Raw genomic sequence first — 7,782 nt, forward strand, 5'->3', positions numbered from 1 at the left:
GGCTTTGCACTCCCAGCCAAGGTTTCCAAAATCCCAGCCCCCCCCCCCCCTTACTGAGCAACAGGAATTATGTGTGACAAAGGTCATCCCGACCTGCTGCTGCCTTCTTTCCAGCATAGTCTTTTCTATTATAGGCTAAGCGGTCACTTAAGATCAGACAGAAAACACAGAAGCACTGACTCAAGTACATACATACCTTCACTCACTTATGTTACGGCATGAAAACTACACTTTAATGCTTATATATGTCAAGCCAGCATAATGTAACGAAAAATGTGGATATAGTTAAATAAATAGAACCACGATCCTATCTTCCATACTTTGCAAAAAAAAAAAACAAAAAAAAAAAACAATTCTCCATGTGTTCTTTACAGTAAATCTAAAATGGCATCATTGTGTGTCATTTTGTTCCTACAAATAACACAAACAAGCATTCAACCACCGGTCACACCGGTGCAGCTTTCAAATAGTCCTACTTCAATGCGATTTCAAAGCCGCACATTTGCACTTACGATTTTATTGCGGCTTGTGACTTAATTTAACAGAAGTCAAGGCAAGTCGCAAAGAAATCGGTAAAAAATATTGCAGGAACCTACTTAATCGCTACTACATGAACGGTTCTGTTGCTGGCAATGGGGTGCGACTTGTCATGCAATTTGAAAATGTCAAATCGCATTACAAGATGCAAGGGTGTGAATAGGGGCTTAAGTGTATGTGAAGTTGATTTCTCTTATTTGCTAGTTTTTGGTCTGGTAAATGTGCCATTAAAAGAATCTTATGAGCTGATATCTTCATGTACTCTCTGCCTCTGGACTGTTATCAGTTAGCATTGTTCCCTGCTATCTCTGTGGACTACAAAACATATTCCCTGTTATGGAGAAGAGAGGGAGGTGTTTATATAGTCCTAACAAAGCATTATGTAGTCCTAACACACTCCCTGTCCAAGGTTGACAACACTCTTAGTACGTTTGTCACCCTAGGCCAGCAGGATCACAAGGTTAACATAAAGACAACGTGTTAAAAATCTAAAACTCATAAAGCCACCAAATGTGGACTATATGGGCCCATATTGGACAGTTATGGTGAACCTTGGCACCCCAGATGTGCTGGAACTACATTTCCCATGATGCTCCACTACACTGCAAAGTGCATGAGCATCATGGAAAATGTAGTGCCAAAACATCTGGGGTGCCAAGGTTTGCCATCACTGATATAGGACATAGGGGACTGGTAATCTGAAATATTATTAATTTCTTGTCCTTGGTTTTAGCTGATGTATGCATACTGCACCCAGTTTGTAATAAGTAGCTTACTTTGTATACAGTATTTATCATTAACAATATGATCACTGTGGGATTTGTATGGCTTGCACAGATCATACAGAACTGCCATTGTTTTTGTCATAGATGTAAATCCTCATCTCAGAGTACAATGGGATTACAGCTACCGGTTTCCATTTATAATGTGATTTGTCAGTATAAGACATGCATATTATCCTGCATAACATAACACAAAGCTGGCATGAAACATCAAGCCTTCCCTGGTGAGTCACATCAGTGTACCTTTCTCCTTCTCCAGAAAAGTCATATTATAGGTGATGTGGCCTGTCTTATCAGCACTAAATAATGCTTGTTTATTATTCTCTAGTAACTAAACACACCCCTTCCCCCCTCATTCATACACATGATGACATCGTACCTGGCCATGCCACTGTTGCTGTTATCTTCTTCTCAATTCGGTGAACATTTGCTGCTACTGCTCAGGAAGAATGACAGTAGCATAGCTCCGCCTCACCAGTGTGTCTCACCAATCGGAGCAAAGGGGGAGGAGGAAAAGCAGACAGGATGACAGGAGCATTGCTCCGCCTTACTTCATCTCTCACCAATCGTAGCAAAGGGGGAGGAGGAAGAGCAGACAGGATGATAGCAGCATAGCCCCGCCTCACTACATCTCTCACCAATCGAAGCCAAGGGGGAGGAGGGAGAGCAGGAATACGTTATTGTGACAACAGGAAGGCACCAAAGAAGCTCGGGCAGACGATCAAGCACTAGTTTACAGCAGCTGAAGATGCGTGCCAGTATTGTCTCCTTTTATGGAACGATCAACTTGTGTCCTATGCCTTGGTCTTTGACAAAATGGCGAAACTTTTACTACAGTTCCTTACATATGATAACAGTATTCATTGCTCAGATGTCTCCATTGCTCTGTAATAAAGGTTATTTCTAGTGTTACTCATAAAGCCCTCATAAACCCAAAAGCAAACATTTATTATATTGCAGCTTACCAGTTCTTAAGCTGGTTATACATGATACAATTTTTCTTGTACAATTTTCCTTTAGATTTACCAAACCCATATAATCTGAGGTCAGACCTAAATACTTTCAATTTGTATGCAGTCAGGGTGGCCCTCCTACACAGTTGAAAGTAAATCTAAAGGAAATTAAATAAGAAAAATGTATACTGTATGGCCAGCTTTAGGTAAGCTACCTGTATTCATTTTCTTTTTTAGGCTTTCATTCTTACATAGTTACATAGTTGGTAAGGCTGAATAAAGACAATAGTCCATCCAGATCAACCTGTGTTTGTGTGTTCGTGTAGATAATTATTTCTCATATCCCTGTATTTTGTGTTCGATAAGATGCACGTCCAAGGGTCCTTTGAAGCTATCAATACTTCCTGCTGACACCACTGATTGTGGAAGACAGTTTCACATCCTTATCACCCTGACATTGAAAATCCTTGTACACAGCTTATGGGAGAAGTACAGGAGTACAGTTTGTTTTGCACTCCTATGACCGTTTTCAGCAGAGAGCGGACTTCAGCCCGCTCTCTGCTGATGGCACAGAGTTGGTCCAGGCTCAGTGTCATCACGACCAAAGAGTCGGGATCCGCCCAGATCCCTGGACCGACACCCGGCTCAGCCTCTCAGCTAGCCACTGAGAGCCTGAGCCAGGCCGCTCCTGCCCCCTCCACAGCCCAACACTCCAGTGAGCAAGGAGGGGGCAGAGCAGAGAGCTGTGACTGACAGTCACCAGCTCTTTACTCTGGGAGCTGTGAGAACCGAGCGATCGGCGATGTTCAATCTCTCGGTTCTCAGTGTTAGAGGCAGCGGGAGACAGATGCAGCATCGAACCGATGCTGCATCCACCTAGGTAAGTATGAATTAAAAAAAACAAAAAAAAAAAAAAAAAAAAAAAAAAAAAAAAAAAAAACTTCTCTTTTAAGGCTAAACTGCTTCTCTTCCAATCTCATTGTGTGGTCCTGTGTCCTCTTAGGCCCCTTTCACATGCGGGCCACCTATTGACTTCTATAGGAGAGGCGAATGTCAGCGGAGATGTGTCTGCTGACACCCGATCCGACAAGATCTGCTCAAAACAGATGGATAGCAATATGTTCGTCAGAGAACAGCGGGGCTCTGACAGGTCCATCCCTGCACAGTGAGCAGAGACGGACCTGTCATCCGCCTACTTAGTGGGGATCAACAGAGTGATCCCCCGCTGAGCTAGCGGAGTTCATCCAGTGGATTTCGCCCCGTGTGAAAGGGGCCTAACACTCCCTGAGACTGAATAGTTTTCTTTCTATGCTGGGATCACCATTGAGATATTTGTATATCACCATCATATCTCCTCTCAAGCATCTCTTCTGCAGGGAGAATGAATTTAGCACTTAGTCGTTCCTCATGTTTGAGGTCCTTCAGCCCTCTTATTAATTTTGTTGCCCTTCTCTGAGCTCTCTCTAGTTCCAGCACATCCCTTCTGGGGTCTGGTGACCAGAACTGGATGGAATACTCCAGATGTGGCCGAACCAAAGTCTTATAAAGTGGTAGTATTAGCGTTTTATCTCTTGAGTAAATTCCCTTTTTATGCATGCTGATAGTCTGCTGGCTTTGCTTGCCGCAGCTTGACACTGCATGCTATTGCTCAGTCTGTCACCTCCTAGGACCTCCAGATCCTTCTCCATCCTGGAATCCCCCAGAGCTTCTCCCCCTAGTAAGTAACCTGCATTCATATTTTTAACCCCCAAGTGCATTACCTTATATTTTTCAATGTTAAACCTCATTTGCCATCTAGTTGCCCACCCCATATATTTATTGAGGTCTTCTGGAAAAGGTTTCTACATCCTGCTGTGATGTTATTGTTCTACTTATTTTTGTGTTGTCGGCAAATACTGAGATTGAGCTATTCTTGTATTTTCAACTGGTAATCTGGCCAGTAAATCTGTTCTTCTTCAAAAGAACAAGCTCTCCAGCAGAATGTTACAGGGTTGAGACAAACCATTTAACACTGGCAGAGGTGTTTACAATGGTCAGCTTTTATTTATGTAAAACTTTTACCCCAAAAGGGAGAAACTGTTTACATTAACTGCTTATAAAGTGTTAGCTGGAGTCTGGCTTCAGTTTGTTAGTTTATATAAATGTGCTAGTGCACCTAACACTCTCCCCTTGACTGACAATGCTGCTGCCCAAAGGTGACCCCTATGCTCCTTCATCCAGAGTGGGGGCACTCTAACAGAGGGGAAAAAAGGCTTAAAAAACAAAAGTGATTCAAACACATGTGATTACTAAGCTGCAATATATTAATATTTAGGTTTTATATCACTTTAACCACTTGCCTACTGGGCACTTTTACCCCCTTCCTGCCCATTCCAATTTTCAACTTTTAGCGCTGTTACACTTTGAATGATAATTGCACTGTCATGCAGCACTGTACCCATATGAAATGTTTATCATTGTTTTCACACAAATAGCTTTCTTTTGGTAGTGTTTAATCACCACTGTTTTTTTTTTTATATTTTGCTAAACAAACTAAAAAAAACAAACATTTTGGGGAAAAAAACGGAAAATTGTATACTCACCTTTCCGTAATTTTCCTTTCCTGACGCCTCTCCATGGCAGCACACACTGGGTTGTGACTCCGCCCCCACAACCTGACAGGATTGGTTAGCTATAAATTTGAAGGGGAGACACCCCGCTGCATTCTCTGTAAATATATCACCAAAAAAAAAAAACGGGGTGGGAATCTGTGCTGCCATGGAGAGGCGTCAGGAAAGGAAAATTACGGAAAGGTGAGTATACAATTTTCCGTTTTCCTGACGCCTCCATGGCAGCACACACTGGGAAATAACTCGCCAGTCGGGTGGGTGCAAGAAAATAATATTTATTCCTTATTATGCGGAAGAATTGGCTCTAACAACGGATCTACCGAAGTCTGCCATAGCCAAATGAGCAGAATCTACTCTATAGTGAGAAATAAACGTATGTCTGGAGGACCAAGTTGCTGCTTTGCAAATAGTCTCCGGTGAAACCCTGCAATACGCTGCCCAGGAGGTAGCCACTGCCCTGGTCGAGTGAGCCCTGATGCCTTCAGGAATTGCCATATGCCGCATGGAGTATGCCTTCTTGATGGACTTGACTAGCCAGGAGGCTATAGTACGTGAAGTAGCCGCTTGACCTCGTCTGTTTCCATGTGGGATGACCATGAGGGTATCCGTCTTTCTAAAAGAATTCGTAGCCGTCAGGTAACTAATGATGGTAGTTTTAACATCCAGAGGATGAGGTTCACCCTGATCATTAGTGAAGGATGGTAAGACAATATCTTGGTTGTAATGGAAGGAAGTTGCTACCTTCGGGATGAAGTGGTCTGAAGGTCTTAGTACTACCTTATCAGGAAAGAATACCAAGTAAGGTTCTGATGCCATCAGTGCTTGGATCTCAGACACCCTCTTTGCTGATGTGATTGCAATGAGAAAGGATAGTTTTAGAGTCAGATCCCATAGAGATATTGATTCAGATGGAGTAAAAGGAGGATTGGTGAAGGCTTCAAGAACTATTGAGAGATCCCATGATGGAAAAACTGGTTTCTTAGGAGGTTTGATTTTCAGGCAGGCTCTCAGGAATTGGATAACCAGCGGATGTAATGCCCATCTGGTGCCTGTTTTGGCCGACAAGGCAGATACTTGTACCTTAAGGGTACTTGAACTTAGACCTTTGTTGATTCCTGATTGGAGGAATTCTAGGATTTGAGAAGGTTCTGGAGCAATAGGATCCCATCCCTTCTGCTGCGCCATTCTAAAGAATTGGTTCCAAATTCTTGTATAGGTGGTGTTGGTGGTGCTCTTCCTGGCTTGCATCAAAGTCGATATTACTTCCTGTGAGCAGCCTTGTTCCCTTAACCTAACCCTTTCAACTTCCATGCTGTCAGATGTAGTTTCTCTGGAGCTGGATGTAGGAATTGGCCTTGAAATAGCAGATCCGGAGTTACCGGAAGGGGGATTGGAGGTTGAAGGCTGAGCTGCAATAGTGTCGTGAACCATGGTCTTCTCGGCCAAAGAGGAATTATCGCGATTACCGTGGCTGAAGATCTCCGAAGCCTGGACAGGAATCTCGCAATTAGCGGAGTTGGCGGGAATATGTACCCCAACTTGAAGTTCCAGGGATGGATTAGACAATCTATCCCCTCGGCTGAAGGGAAAGATGCTCTGGACAGAAACCTCCGACACTTCGTATTCGCCGGAGTAGCTGCTAAGTCGATCTCTGGTACTCCCCATGTCTCCGTAAGAAGAGAAAAGGCCTGGAGACTCAGGGACCATTCGTTGTTCGAAAGAGTTTCTCGACTCAGGTAATCGGCTAACATGTTCTGTGCCGCAGGAACATATATTGCTTTTAGATCTGCTAGGTGTGCCTGTGCCCATTCCAAGATAGGGTGGACTTCCTCCATCAGTGTGAGACTCTTGGTACCCCCTTGCCTCTGGATGTAGGATACTGCCACCTTGTTGTCCATCCGAATAAGCACGTTCTTCCCTCTGAGGACTGGTGCAAATGCCATGAGGGCCTGGAAAGCTGCTCTGAGTTCCAGTATATTCGATACTAAATCCTGGCCCCGGAACTGCCATCGGCCCTGCGCTGCTTGATCTTGACAGTGAGCTCCCCAGCCGCTCTGACAGGCGTCCGAGGTGACTATTATCGGATCTGGGGGAACTATCAGTTTGTATTTCCTGAGATTGGTCAAGTGTGTCCACCACCACACTGATTGCTTCATTGGTCTGGAGATGGTAATGGTCTGACGCATCGATACTCCATCCCACTGTCTCAGAAAGGAGTTCTGGAGGATTCTCATGTGCCATTGTGACCATTGCACCATGGGCAGGGTTGCAGCCATAGACCCTAGCACACTTAAGCAGACTCTGGCTGGAAGATGCCTTGCTGATAGTAATCTCCACATCTTCTGTACTAGAGGCTGAATCTTTTCTTGAGGAAGTTGTACCATGTTCAATTTGGTGTTCAGATCTGCTCCCAAGAATACCATGTTCTGAGTGGGTTGTAAGCTGCTCTTTTTCCAGTTGACTAACCAGCCGAAGTCTTGGAGAGTCGTGAGTAAGATCTTCTGATGGCATAGCAAGGTTTCTTGATCTTCTGCCAAGAGCAGGATGTCGTCCAAATAATGGTGGACTCGCAGACCTTTCTCCCTGAGGAATGCAACCAAGGGTAGAAGGACCTTGGTAAATGTCCTGGGAGCCGACGAGATGCCGAAAGGAAGGCACTGAAATTGGAAGTGACTTTTGTTGATGGCAAATCGGAGGAATTTTTGAAAGGCGGGATGAATCGGAATATGTAGATAAGCGTCTGATAAATCTACTGAGATCATCCAGCCGCCCAGGTTCACTGCCAGAAGTATAGACTGCAGACTCTCCATTTTGAAGGCCTCTGTTTTTATGTTCCTGTTGAGATTTTTTAAAACCAATACAGGGCGTAAGTCTCCGGTCTTCTTCTTTACCAAGAATAGT

The 7,782-nt window shown here is 44.1% G+C and overlaps 1 protein-coding gene across 3 annotated transcripts in view; it reads right to left on the reverse strand.

Annotated features, from left to right (window-relative positions):
• The window catches only part of ACACB (acetyl-CoA carboxylase beta), a 170,296-nt gene extending 168,482 nt beyond the window's left edge, over positions 1–1,814 (reverse strand). For 2 of the 3 annotated variants that reach the window (XM_073629848.1, XM_073629831.1), the window contains exon 1: positions 1,699–1,814. The gene's annotated coding sequence lies outside the window, so the exon portion shown is untranslated. The remainder of the gene's footprint in view (positions 1–1,698) is intronic. The other variant, XM_073629839.1, reaches the window with a different exon arrangement.
• Between the last annotated feature and the right edge of the window lie 5,968 nt (positions 1,815–7,782).

Source organism: Aquarana catesbeiana, linkage group LG01, assembly GCF_042186555.1.
Source record: "Aquarana catesbeiana isolate 2022-GZ linkage group LG01, ASM4218655v1, whole genome shotgun sequence".
NCBI classification, from domain to species: Eukaryota; Metazoa; Chordata; class Amphibia; order Anura; family Ranidae; genus Aquarana; species Aquarana catesbeiana.